The sequence below is a fragment of the Amborella trichopoda genome, chromosome 9, assembly GCF_054954075.1.
Source record: "Amborella trichopoda isolate Santa Cruz 75 chromosome 9, AtrichopodaSantaCruz75HAP2 v2.0, whole genome shotgun sequence".
Taxonomy (NCBI): Eukaryota; Viridiplantae; Streptophyta; class Magnoliopsida; order Amborellales; family Amborellaceae; genus Amborella; species Amborella trichopoda.
The window spans coordinates 20524906-20538500 of NC_142344.1; the positions used below are offsets into that span (position 1 = coordinate 20524906).

General features: G+C 39.8%; 1 non-coding gene and 1 pseudogene across 1 annotated transcript; one reads left to right on the top strand and one right to left on the bottom strand.

Annotated features, from left to right (window-relative positions):
• Positions 1-1600: 1600 nt before the first annotated feature.
• On the top strand, positions 1601-3074 carry LOC18436403 (GDSL esterase/lipase At5g45950). Its single transcript, XR_016041379.1, has 3 exons — positions 1601-1642; positions 2357-2609; positions 2708-3074. It is a non-coding gene; the product is annotated as a GDSL esterase/lipase At5g45950 (transcript).
• Positions 3075-4787: 1713 nt separating this feature from the next.
• On the bottom strand, positions 4788-5714 carry LOC148780442 (beta-amylase 7 pseudogene; annotated as a pseudogene).
• Positions 5715-13595: the final 7881 nt, after the last annotated feature.

A 13595-nucleotide genomic window follows, 5' to 3' on the forward strand; every position in this document is an offset into this window, starting at 1 on the left:
ACATGCATAACACAATATTATAATGCTATATGTTATAACATTATAATATTTTTAACATAATAACAATAAATATAAAATAATATATAATCAACATTAATTGTATCTAATAATTACCTATAATTGCAGTTAATATATATTATTATTATAATATAATTCACTATATATTACTATATAAGTTATTTGTAAATTATAATAAATATATATCATTATAATTTTTATAATTAATAAATATTACAATATATATTAATATAACATATAATATAATATATATACTATTATACATCACAATATTGTATAACATTATACTATATAATTTTTTTCTAGGAGGTGCCAATTCTAAGAGATAACAATTCATGGATTAACATATCCTCAGGATATCCATTTCCAAGAACCAAACAGGACCCTATGCTCTCTCTCCCTCTCTCTCTCTATAATTGTGGCAAACTAAATCTATTACCCACATAATTGCAGAACTATATTTCATTGAATTATTTAGAATTTAGAAGCCCGAGCTCATGTACCCTCTTTGTAAATCAGAAGCCCAATCTCTAACTCTATGTAAATTAGAACCCTGACTTCATGCACTCTCTTTCTTAACTAAAACCCTAATCCCATCATATTTCTCAAAATATAGAGATCTACTCCTGGTTTTCTCTATAATTTATTTTTTTAATATTTAAATGTAATTAAACTAAAGTAAAAGCTTTCTATATTTTCCCTACTATATAGAACTTACATCCTTCTCCCTTAATCCAGTGAGCTACTAGCTGTTTGATCTAGATTTGTATTTTAGAGTATTTTATTTTTATTTTTTCCATAAATCATATGAATATGAAATTTTCTATGTTTCATCATCTCAATAGGGGACACTTAAAATAGTATACTTTTAGGGGCATTTTGGATATTTTAATTTTTCCAGAATACTTTTCATAATTTTTGCAGATACGATTTTAAGAGAGAATTGGACGCCCACAATTTGATGTTAAAATGTTATGTAGAAAAAAGATAAAAATAAAATAGTGTAGTAGAGATGTGGCATTGTGATTGGTTTTATCTGAGCTGTCCATTCAGAATGAACGGCTGGAGAGGGGATAGCATATAACTTTTATATAGTACGGGAGGTACAAAAAGATTTCCCTTGAGAAAGTGCTGCAAGAATATTATCTCTATTCATTAAAAAGTTGTAGGTATAAAAAGTCTTTTCTTCTTTTGGGCGACCTCTTTGAATAACAAATTGATATGGCTGACAATATTTTTATGCAATTATTATTGTGTATAGACTATTATTTGAATACTCTAATTAATATTTTTGTCATGACAAGAAAGGAGAATACTATTCTAGGTGATTGAATTTATTTTTTGTTTTTTTTAAACTCCTTTTTATATATTTAAACAATGATGTTTATTATTCTACAAAGGAGAATACTCCTTTCTTTTTTTTTTGTAATAATTAACTCATTGATTTGGGTACTAATGCAATTAGCTGACCCAAAATAAAAAATAAAATAAAATCAATAGAAAGAGGTACTAATGCTTGTTGTTATGGAGACCTCTCTCTTTTCCGAAATAAATAGACTATTTGAGGTGTTATAAGATGCAAATGGCTAAGTTCCTAGTTGCAAATTTGCCAGTGAAGAACCAAGTTGTAGATATCAAGCTAAAATTTGGTTTACGCATGCTCTTCCATTTTAATAGTGCCCATTATTCTCTATGCAATTTAAGTTTCTTTTAGTGACATATGAAGGTTATGTTTATCACTCTACGCATAGTGCTCATCATTTTCTATGCAAATTAAGTTGCATATAAAAGTTTTCTGTAAAAAAGATCATTTTTTAGAATGGCACCTTTCGCAGTTGTATCCATGTCGGAAGTGCATGTTCATATTCATATATATGTAAAATAAATTCTCTTTTTATATATCTCCTTTTCTTCTTACTGACATCCATATCTCGGTAAAAAGTGTGGTTTGCATAAGGTTGCAACCTTAAACAATGCAATTAAGATGTACTTCTAAATTTTATAATAAATCATAAATGTGATTTTGATATAAAAAATTCTTAAGATGGTTTGACTTCTCTAATTGTAAATGGTTCAAATCAAGTATATCAATAAGCACCTGAAAACCTTGAAAATAGATGGTCCAGAAAATGTATTGCAAGATGTACCATTTCGTGGACTCAAAATCTTTTTTTCTTTTCATATTCATACATCTCAATATGCAGATGATCAATTAGAGGGTTTTCCAACATTCAAACAACGTTTTTTGATGGATTTTTGAGGTGCATCTTTAATTTTACATTTTAAGGTTGCAACTTTATATAAATTTTTAATTTTACTGACATGCATCTCTCTCAAGGCAATGTTTAATGCTGGAGGTAGAAGATTCTCAGTGGTTGGAATCCCTCCATTAGGATGCTTGCCTCTGATTAGGAATGCACTACTCGCTGGGGACTGTGCGCTATTCTTCAATGACATTGCCATATCTTTCAACAACAAAATCAAGACTGCTCTTGCCACATTCGCCAAAGTGTTGGGTCTTGACGTTAAAGTTGTCTATGCCGATATATATGAAGTCATACAAGATGCAGTGCACAATCCTTCGAAATATGGTAAGGGGAATTAATTTTTTGGGAACTTCTTCTATAGATTGAAGACCATGATCTGATGCATTGTTATTCTTATTTCGTTTGTCAATTACTGTTTCCAGGTTTCGTCGAGGCTTCAAGGGGTTGTTGTGGAACTGGACTGCAGGAATTCGGAGCTACTTGTAGGGGACAACCGACCTGCTCCGATCCCATCAAATATGTGTTCTTTGATGCTGTTCATCCAACTGAAAGGATGTATAGTTTCATGGCAAACACCATAGTCACCAGGGATCTTTACTAATATTCTTGATTGATATCTCTAGGCCCCTTGCTTTGATATCTCATCTTCATGGATCATATTCAATTCGGCGACTAGATCTTGTATTGGTCCTAAACAAAATGAATCTTTTTCAATATTGAAGGGATTGCTTGAGATGATTAGCCTTTTTTATATAAGAAATCATGAATATTTTGTCAAAGAGGTTCTTATGGCATGACCCATTTTTTGTATATGTACTTTAATTATAAATATAAATATAAATTTTCCTAATGCCTGTTGTGAGAATTGTAGATGTTAGATGCCTCTTAATGGTCCTTAGGAAGGAATTTCATGAATTTAAAGAGATCATTTTTTTCCTCTAATAGTCCTTAATGTAATGGAATTTTAGGAATATAAAGACCGTGTCCATGAACAAAATTGGTTTCTCAACCTTATGGAATATGTCTATCTCTCAAAAACATCCATCGTGTATAGTATACGACTGTTTAATCTAATTAGTAATTGTTTTATTTAGTCCTAGTGAAATGTGCCACTTTGTCAGTGACAAAAATTATTGAGTGTAATAATTTTCATTCAATTCACAAATTTATAGTTTTATAATTTTTTTTAAAAAATACTGGTGGGGTGGATCACCCACCATCTGATCTTAAGACTGGAACATCAATCCACATTGCCAGGATTAATGGAAGAAAATACAAATAATTGTTCAAGGGTTTTTGGACCCAGCATTATACTTGGGTAAATCCTGTTAGAATTCGTGGGCGCATACATGCACAGACATTGAATGGATAATGGAGAGAGAACAAGAGAGAACACAATATTTACATGGTTCAAGCCGAAGCCTTACTTCCACAGATCCAAAGCTCAACGGGCTACATCTTCACTATTTTGGTTGAATGTTTATATCAATAAGTATCTCTACATATAGAGGACAATCACATAATTACAGGAGATAAATATAATATGATTCTTGGAGATAGAGGTAAATAGTAGGAGGCCTTATCACCAAACTAATTTTATGACCAAATAGAAGTAAATAGTAGGAGGTCTTATCACCAAACTAACTTCATGACCAAGTAACTTTGACTTGGTCTCTTATTATCTTCTAGATACCTAATCATATCGAAAGATATACCCATACATCCATAATGATTTATATCAATATGAACCCGAGATATCCATATCCTAACACTCCCCCTCAAACTCAAGATGCTTTGACACAAAGCAGCTGGAGTTTGAATAATACTAAGTTGCCAAAAATGAGTAGTGATCTTCAGATTGCTTGAACAACAAGCACATAAGAGCAACGAAAGACTTCAGGAACGGACGACCTTAGGAACATCCGGGATCGAGTAACGAAAAACTCGATCAATAGCATACAAATAGGCCTTCAGAATATATGAGATCAAGTAACGAAAAACTCGATCAATAACAGCCAAACAGGCTTTTATAATTTCCAGGATCGAGTAACGAAAAACTCGATCAATAGACATGATTGAATAACGGAAAGAAATTCGATCATCTCACAGGATGGAGCAACGGAAAACTGCATCATCCAACAAGATCAAGTATCGAAAAACTTGATCATCAACCAGGATTGAGAAATTCAATCATCAAATATCAGGCACTTGGAAGAGCCAACATAAATCTGCAGCGGATTAACAAGCACAGTTGGACCTTAGTTTCGGAGTTCAGAATAGTAAAGTCCAAAACATATTAGAGAGTCAAAACAAGATGACAGATAGATAGATCAGAGAGTCATAAAGATAAATCAGAGAGTCAAGACACGACTCGGCATAGAAACAAATCAGATCCAAAATTAGGACCACGAAAGTGGCTTGAGAAAGAGGAACTTGGGGCCAATCCTTGGGAAATATGGGAATTTGTTGAGGGCAATCGATCAGTAAACTCTGTAGAGAACTCTATTTGTATTTGATAAAGTTGCAATTGAAGCTACAACAACTGCGGTTGAAATCCTTTGAAGGAGCCCAGTGAAGGACCCCATCACAAAAAAACCTAGTATCATGAGGCTACGGATTATAACAGCCTGCATAATCCGGTCCTCTTGCCCAAATAAAGTGCCCCCTTGTTTCTGCTACCCTTCTCAAACTCTTCAAAAGATATTGATCATAGCATCGAAACTCCCCAATACCTGGATATCTCCATCCATGTCGCATAGAATATGATGGATACCTTAGTTCTGCACAGCGACCCAAACCTATCTCTATATCTAAGATAACACCATCAATAAAAAACTCATCAAATTCGACACTAAAGCTCCTCATGAAGTCAAAATATACCTCAAGGGCAGTTCTACCTCTCAAACCCGCTCTCTATCAATGCCCCATGTGAGACATTCGGGATTGCACCTTCCCTCTCGATCTGTAAAGAATATATCTAGGTTCGATTTCCCAATTTCTACCACCCAATGAGGCAAGGGAATGCATACATCATCGCCAACATTGTCTCCACATTCATGAAAAGACATTACAACCTGTAACTTAAGCTTCAGCTCTCGGATAATCTGAAAAAGCTTTTTATATCCATGCCAATTATATTCGAGTGAAGAATGACTCTCTACTATCACCCACCAGCAGTCAACCATCAACGTCAACATTGATTGACTTTAGTATTCATAGAAGCTTTACCAAACCATCCAGATCAATGACCTCACACTTCATGTTTATAACGTCCAGAGGTAGCATTACATAAACTGGAACATATGGAGTCCCAGCAAACTTACACTCCGGCAACCGCCCACTAACATCTAAGACCTGCTTGTCAACACAAATCTCCATGCAACTGCTAATTGAGGACGATCCATCATTCTTATCTCCACGATCACCCATATTGGCCACTATTCTAGGGGATGCCAAAGACATCAGGATAGAAACACCCTTCAGTCTACATGGACGATACTCCACTCCGTTTTGAAAGCCATAACTGGTGGCACTACCCCCTCTCAGAGAAGCAGGGGGGAGGCGAGCTCAGATCTGAGCCAAGGAATCTATGCTTCTGATACCATGTTAGAATTCATGAGAGCATACATGTACAATCATTGAATGGAGAATGGAGAGAGAAGAAGAGAGAACACAACATTTACGTGGTTCATGACGAAGCCTTACATCCACGAATCCATAGCTCAACGGGCTACATCTTCACTATTTTAGATGAATGTGTACATCAATAAGTACCTCTCTATATAGAGGACAATCACACAATTACAGGAGATAAATATTGTATGATTATTGAAGATAGAGGTAAATAGTAGGAGGCTTTATCACCAAACTATCTTGATGACCAAATAACTTTAACTTCGTCTCTTCTTATCTCCTAGAGACCTAATCTTATCAACAGATATATACCCATACATCTATAATGGTGTATATTAATATGAACCCAAGATATCCATATCTTAATAAATCCACTAAGACTCATCGGAGTAACTCATCTTAGGCCATGGCTAAGCACTTTTTCCCCAAGACTCGTATGAAAACACCGATCAAAAGATTGGTTGGACAAAAACAAAAGCGAGTGGCTGAATCAGCTATCCTAAGAATGATATAAGGCCTTGCCAATACCCCAAGAATTAATGATTAAGGCAGCTTTTCATCAACAATATCATGGATCTCGCCAACCTCCTCCTTTGTTCAAGGGTGGCAACTCTACGGGGGGCAAAGAGCATCTCATGAGCTGTGTTCCCTTGACCAAAAAGATATCAAAATATCAATATTATTTCTCCTTCATCATCACAAGCATGAGAGCCTCAATACCTAATCTCCAACAATTTTAATGCATCTAGACTAAGGATTAAACTTGAGGCCAAATGTTGGGCTACGGCTTGCCATGCCACTCATGCAACACAATTAAATAACAATGTTTTGAACAAAAAATGCAGCTCATTTATGGATTCCCAGGCGACAAGCTGATCTCTTTTTCATGAGGCCTAGGAACAACCAAAATGTGAAACCAATTTGCCTTAGAAACTATAAAAGAATATTATTGCACGTGTTAAGAAGGCCAGTCCATTATTTATTGAGGGGTGCTTTTGGTCTCGTCCTTAGACTTGTATAAGAGGCAGAATTACGAGTTCAATCCCCAAGCCAAAGGTTAGATCAGAGTCCTTGAGTTGCAACAATGGATGCCCCAATTTCATTCCAAGTCCGTTCCAACAGCTTGCCCCCTGGTTCTCACTGCCTCTTGCTCGCATTGAGTGAGAAGGTGCTCCGCTTTAGTGATTGTGAATCAAATCCTCAATGCCTTGTCGATTTTCTCAGTAACTTGTACAATGGTTTGGATGGACTTCTTCAATTGCAGCTTTCCCATGAAGCCCTACATCGAGATGATAAGTTTGTAGGCGAGATGATCGATGACTCTTAAATTGCTAGATGCGTGCAGCAAGATGAGATGCTATATCCAGCTTGAGAGAGCAAAATCGAGGCCTACTATCTGCTCTCCATAGAAGAGCCTATATTGGTTTGGAACGCCAAATTGGGGCTTACATATCAGCCCAAAAGAAGATGGCGAAGATCTCAGCCAAATGCCTTGGAATTATGAAGAAAGACCACAAGACACAACACCAACAATCCGCTCAGGACAATGAGGTGTTGTGTTCATTGCAACGAGTCGGATCAGTAACCATCTTTGTGTATGAATCAGTACTATCACGATTCAGTGCACCAAGGAAACGACATTCAATCATGTCCTCATTCTTGAAACCCAAATTGCAAAAGCCAAATGGGGAGTGGGAGAGTACAAAAGCTGCTCTCAATATCCTCCACACCAGCTCTAGCAAGGTTGATGACTTGTGTGTGAAGGATGCCGAAAGACAACTGGAGTTATGGGACAAGTGCATGACCAACATGGACAATCAGTTGGGATGCATCAGCAGTCACCCGATTCGAACCCGTGTTGCCCTCCTTAACATCCTGACCATATTGCCCTCCCCCGTGAACTCCAAGTTTTCAGCTCGGGGAATCCGCTTTTTATAGGATTTTGCCCAGTACCATGTGCTTATGCTTTGTATAGATCACTGTAATTCAAGAGATGATAATTGTAACATTTTCTTCTTTACGACCTCACTTTTGTTTTCTCCTGACACTGCCATTCAAACTCAATGCATCTCATGGTTCATCACAACGGATGATTGCATGTTGTAGGCATAAAGATTATACCAATTATCTGCATTAATAAAAATAAGAAAAGTTCCATGAAGAGCTAATGCAATATAGCATGTGTCATATTCCAAGTTGATTTCCACCACCAAGCAACCCAAAAATCAGCAACGCTCAACGCTACATGAAATTGAAGTACACTTGTTAAAGTTAAATAAAATGGGAATTCTTAGTTGTGATTCATCAATTGGAAATGAATTGATATAAAGTTATTGAATCAAAGTAAGAAATCTCTTATGAAAAAGAATTAGTGGTGTTAATAATTGCATCTTAGAAGAAGAGGAGTGCAACATAGTCAATGTTTCTAAAGAAGATTATTCAATTCTTATGTAAGAAAGGACCATAGTTACCTGGAGAGCCCGATTAGGGTGGCGCTCCCGCTTCGGAACCCAGCTCCAGAATAGCCAGGATCTCGATCGGAACTCGTTCTTTATTTGTTAGGGGCTCACTCCTATTTTTAGGATTCTCGATCCCATTCACAACAGAGCTTGCTCCCGATACTGCATGGAAAGCGTTCCTTAAATTTTAGGATCTCGTTCCTGCCATGGGAGCGTGGACTAATCATGTATAGAACGCAATCCTTCCTTGAATGGAGCTCGATCCTTTCCAAATAGGAACACGGTCATTCTTAGATGGGGGCGCGATCCTATTGTCGATGGGAACACGAACCTAATGAATGTGGGAACACGATCCCATTTGACATGGAAAGCATTCCCGTAAAATAGGATCTCGATCCCGATGTTTTGGGAACGTGCTCCATGTTAATACGGGATCTCGATCAGCTACTTTTACCCTCACCCGAACTCGTTCCCCGAGCTCTGGAGCTTCGGGCAGACGTCGCTCCGACGCTCTTGCTCCAAGAACCAGAGCCATTCCCGCTCCCTCTCTCGATAACTATGGAAAGGACACATGGTCATGAGTTAGAGTAGTTGTGAATGGGTAATACATTGAATACTTCATTTCTTAAAGGTATTTCCTTAAAGTTCCATAAAATAAAAGACCGTATTGTACAAAAATACAAGGATCATAGTTTTTCTCATTTGTTTGAAAATGAAGAAAATTATGCTCTTAAACTTAGCTCAACCGGTATACTCAGCGCTTGGCCTAAGCGAGTAACTTCATCAAGTCCATGTAGACTCGATTGAGTTATGCATAGCCTAAGAAAAATAGATTAGTCAGAAAAAACAATTATTGGAAAAATAGTTAAAAATCATAAAAAAACTTAAAATAGCTATAACAAATCATTAAAAGACTAAAGAGGACAAGCTTCCTGTCTCCCACTCCTCTAAACAGCAAAATGCAACATCTCACACTTAAGAGATACTTAATATCCCTTGTCTCAGTGGGATTTTCGTAAAGAATCTCCCCAAAGTTGTCTATAAATACATGATTAGTGGGACCGCCCATAGGAAAAGGGCTACCACTAGAAAAGAAAGAAACATTAGCTAGAAGCCCACGTGCTTCTCTTGTCCCTCTGAAGATAGCCTTTAACCCTGCAATTCTTAGCAGGTGAGGGCAAGAATACTCCATGAGATTCCCATTAATCTTGTACATTCTCAGAGTGTCCCCTTTCCTATGAAAGTATGCCGAAACCACCCAAAGACGTAGTGGACTGGGAAGCTCATCGTAAAACGGATACGAAACCCTTCACCAACCAGGACCTCGCTCTTGTTGTCTTTTGAGGGAGCCCTACCACGTGCAATGGCTCCAAGCCCGTGGTAAATATTGCACAGAGCTGACTGAGCCAAGGCATATTCATGCCCCTCAACAATCTTACACGCCACAAAAAAACAGCCCAACCGGATGATATTACTCCTCGACCCGAGCAAAGCGAACTTACATAAGAAAAGGACCAGGTAAGTGGCCAGGTACACATGGTCATTCTGCCCTCTCCTAGGAGAAGTAACTGGCCTCTTGGAAGCTTTGACCACCTCAGCTCTTTGGGATTCATCCGCCCACAAGACACTAGAATTGGTGTCCCCGCTATCTTGACAGTCCTCGTGAAAGTAATCCCTCCATGCCTCAAAGTGCACCCCTCCAGATTTGAGCTTGGTCTACGAGTATAAGAATAACAGAGACCAGCAGGGGCTAGCTTGCCATTAATAGGCAAAGCGCCAAAAATGACCTCATTGCTAGGCACAAACTCCTCATACAAGTCCCCCAACATGGGCAAGTCCCCGACAAAGTACATATCCAAGAGAGTGATCTTTGCCTCACCTTTATCAAAGTGTCAGTTGTTGTTCCTATGGAACCATGTCTCCAACAGATCCTTGATGTCGTTAGAGCACCTATCATAATAGCAAGTTGAGCACTGGCACGCCGCGGCTAGGCCAAATTCTTTCAAGGTACTAGCATGTGAGTTAAGGACATCAAGTGTCCAAGTGCTGTACCGAGGCATATAGTGGTGCTCCCCCTCAAAACGAAGCGCACCAGTGGCCCAATGAAGGTTTGTATTCACTAGCATCCTCTTCCCCAGCGTGGGCAGGTTCTCACTAGAATCGAAGTCCCTATGGCAGGCGTTATAGAGTGGGACTTCGTCCCCTTGAACAAGAGGTCCCTCGCTGGCATCCTCATATCGGCAAAGATGAGCAACCTCTCCTACATGTTCATTGAGCCCAAGTCATGGTCAAATGAACACACAAAACATCAGGGCAATATTCCTAATTGATGCGCAGGAGTGCAAAGCTTCAGGTGCCAAAAAGAGTGAAAAATCTATGGCGCACGCATGAACGTAACACCTCACATAGGCGTACATGAAGTGTGTACGTGCAAGCTCAGACACGTGAAAGGAATACAGACGAACACAGAGCTCAACTAAACTGCATGCACACCTAAGCTCATGTACACGAAAGAACATGTCCGTGCGAAACGTGTGCATGAACAAGAAAATGCAAGCACAAATTTGTGCTCGCGCAATGCTGTACGCGTGACAATTCAAACACGTGCGGGTTCCAACCCAATGCGTACATATCGAGGCTCAGACGCACGTAAGATACCCCACCTACGTACCCATGCCAAGTGCGAGCTCCCCTCATGCCTAGTCTCACCGAGCCGTGTTGTCCACGCACAAACCTGTTCGAGACCAAGACCCTACCAGGAAGCTCCCAACACACGAGTACAGGCATAACCGCACCCGAGCGTTATCAATGCGAACACACATGGCCACAACAATAGGTAGTGAAGGGCTTTGGGAGAAGGAACTCATGCTCGCAGAGCTCAATAGACAGCAAGAACGGCTCCAAAAGAAACAATGGCACAGTCGACCAAACACTCGGAACTCAATAAGAAGAATTGGGGAAAAATGGAGATTTACAACTGAGAAGAAAACAAGGCAAAACTAAAGCAAAAAAGGAGAAGCCAAACAAGGAACGATAGAACTTGTACTAGCGATTGCTACAGGTAGCACTCGGTGGTGAAAACCCTCTCTCAAAGATGACTGTAGAAAGAGGAACAATGAAAATTTGGGTTTTTTACCTTGGGTAAAATCACTGGTAAAAGAAAAATAAGGAGAAGTACCCCTGCATACCTTTTATACTAAGGAAGGATAGTGTGTGGCGTAAGCCAACGAAACGACACGCGGCCTAATCGCATAGGATCATAAAGGACACGAGCGAAACGCTGCATGCCCCTGACACATCAAATTGCAAACGTCATGTGGTTCTGTCAAACTGGCAAACCGCCACATGACCACGTCACACGAAAGCACTAGTGGCACACGAGCCAAATGCCGGGCAGATCCGATGAAGCAAAGAGCAAACGTCACGCGATTCCATCGTTCAGCACGACGGCCATGCGGCTCTAACTCTTGCGCCTATGTATAGCACGGCCACAGGGCCATTGTCTCCACTACCGATCTCAGGTATGCACACAGCCTCTAAACCTTCCCTCTTGGCTCCAACACCACTATTCCCCTTATGCGGAGGGAACGTACAAAACCATTTGAAGACCCACTTGAACAGCTTGTCTACTAAGGGCTCATCACACACTCATGCACCACTACACTAGGTAGACAAGCGAGTTATGTTCCTTGCACTATCCGCACACATGGGACCCTCAGTGTCAAGTGCCCCCCCAAAATAAAAAAGCTGGGTCCTTGCAAAAATCAGAAATGGCACATACCCCAGAGGATCGGATGAAAACTCGAAAGGCCATTCGAACCATTCAAGCCAGACAGTCAGCGTGCCCCCTGAGAAAAACAAGTCCTTTGACCATTTTCTCATCCTCACCATCAAGAGGAATGAGAATTGAAGACAGGAAGAAAGAAAGGAATGGAATCCATGAGAAGGAAGAGACACAAGCAACAAAACAAGAAGAAACATTCAAATTAAAGGGAGATTTTTTCAGGAACAAAAAAGATTACAAAATTGTGGTTACAATAGTCGATAACTACAAAGAGATAAATTTGTTTTGAATAAAGTCCCCAATCTAGAGATACATCCTCCGAGTGCATCGCCTCCTTCTAAAGCGGCAATCTCTTCAAATGGGCAGTATCATTCTCTTCAAAGAGAGCTCGAAAAGAATGAAAAGGACCCCTTTCCTATTCTCACCATCAAGTGAAGGAAAAGAACCAGATGGTGATTAAGGGTGTAGCAACGAACAAAGATCTGAGCAGAAAAACACTTGCTTGATAAATTGACAGTTCGCCCAAGCGTTAAACATTGAAGTTGACCAAATCATTCATTTGGTCAACCACCAGGAAGAAGATGTCTGGCCAGCAAAAATCTTCAAAATCCGCCTTCATGTTTTTTATGAACGAGATTGGGTTTAGGTTTGATGACCTTCAAAAATATTGTGCATAGCCCTAGACTTTGTTTCCAGAACTCCAAGCAAGTCAAGGGGAACAAGCTCACCATCAAGCATAGATCATTGGCATCTTCGCGAAGTCGAACACCTTCGCCCATGAAGGCGATGCTTGGACGCACTGCCGACACCAACAAAAGACATGGCCTTCTAGAGGAATGCATCAGAAGGGAGAGATCTCTCCTCTCCTACTACAAAGAAAGGCAGGCGGTGCAGAAGCTTCCCGAAGAGAAAGAATGCCCTTAACTCTCCACCCACCACTGCTTTTATAAGTAGCTCGGGACAATAGACTCGTCCCAGAAAGTCTCACATCCCGAGAGGGCAACATGTCTATCCACTGGCCCATCCAAGACCTTCTGCCTTCAATGTGTCGTCTCAACAACCTGCGAGTCAATCTCCATTCGCTTCGCCTCCCAAGCGTCACTTCTTCCTACCCCGGGTCCGTCTCCCATCGTTTTCAACTTCCTAGCAACGCCTCCCCTATTTTTGAATCTGTCACGAAGAAGTTTCACCTTCTTGGCAGCACCTCCGAAATAAGAGTTCCTGTCACCAAAATGACCCGCCTCCTCGGCAATGCTTCACCTCCTTACGGATCCGTTCTGCCTCCCAAGCACGCAGCCCGTCACCAAAATGATCCATCTCCCAGATGATGCTTCACCTCCTTGCAGATCTGTTCTACCTACCAAACACGTGAGCTCTTCACCAAAATGACCGGCCTCCCCAGCGATGCTTCGTCTCCTAGCAGATTCGTTCTGC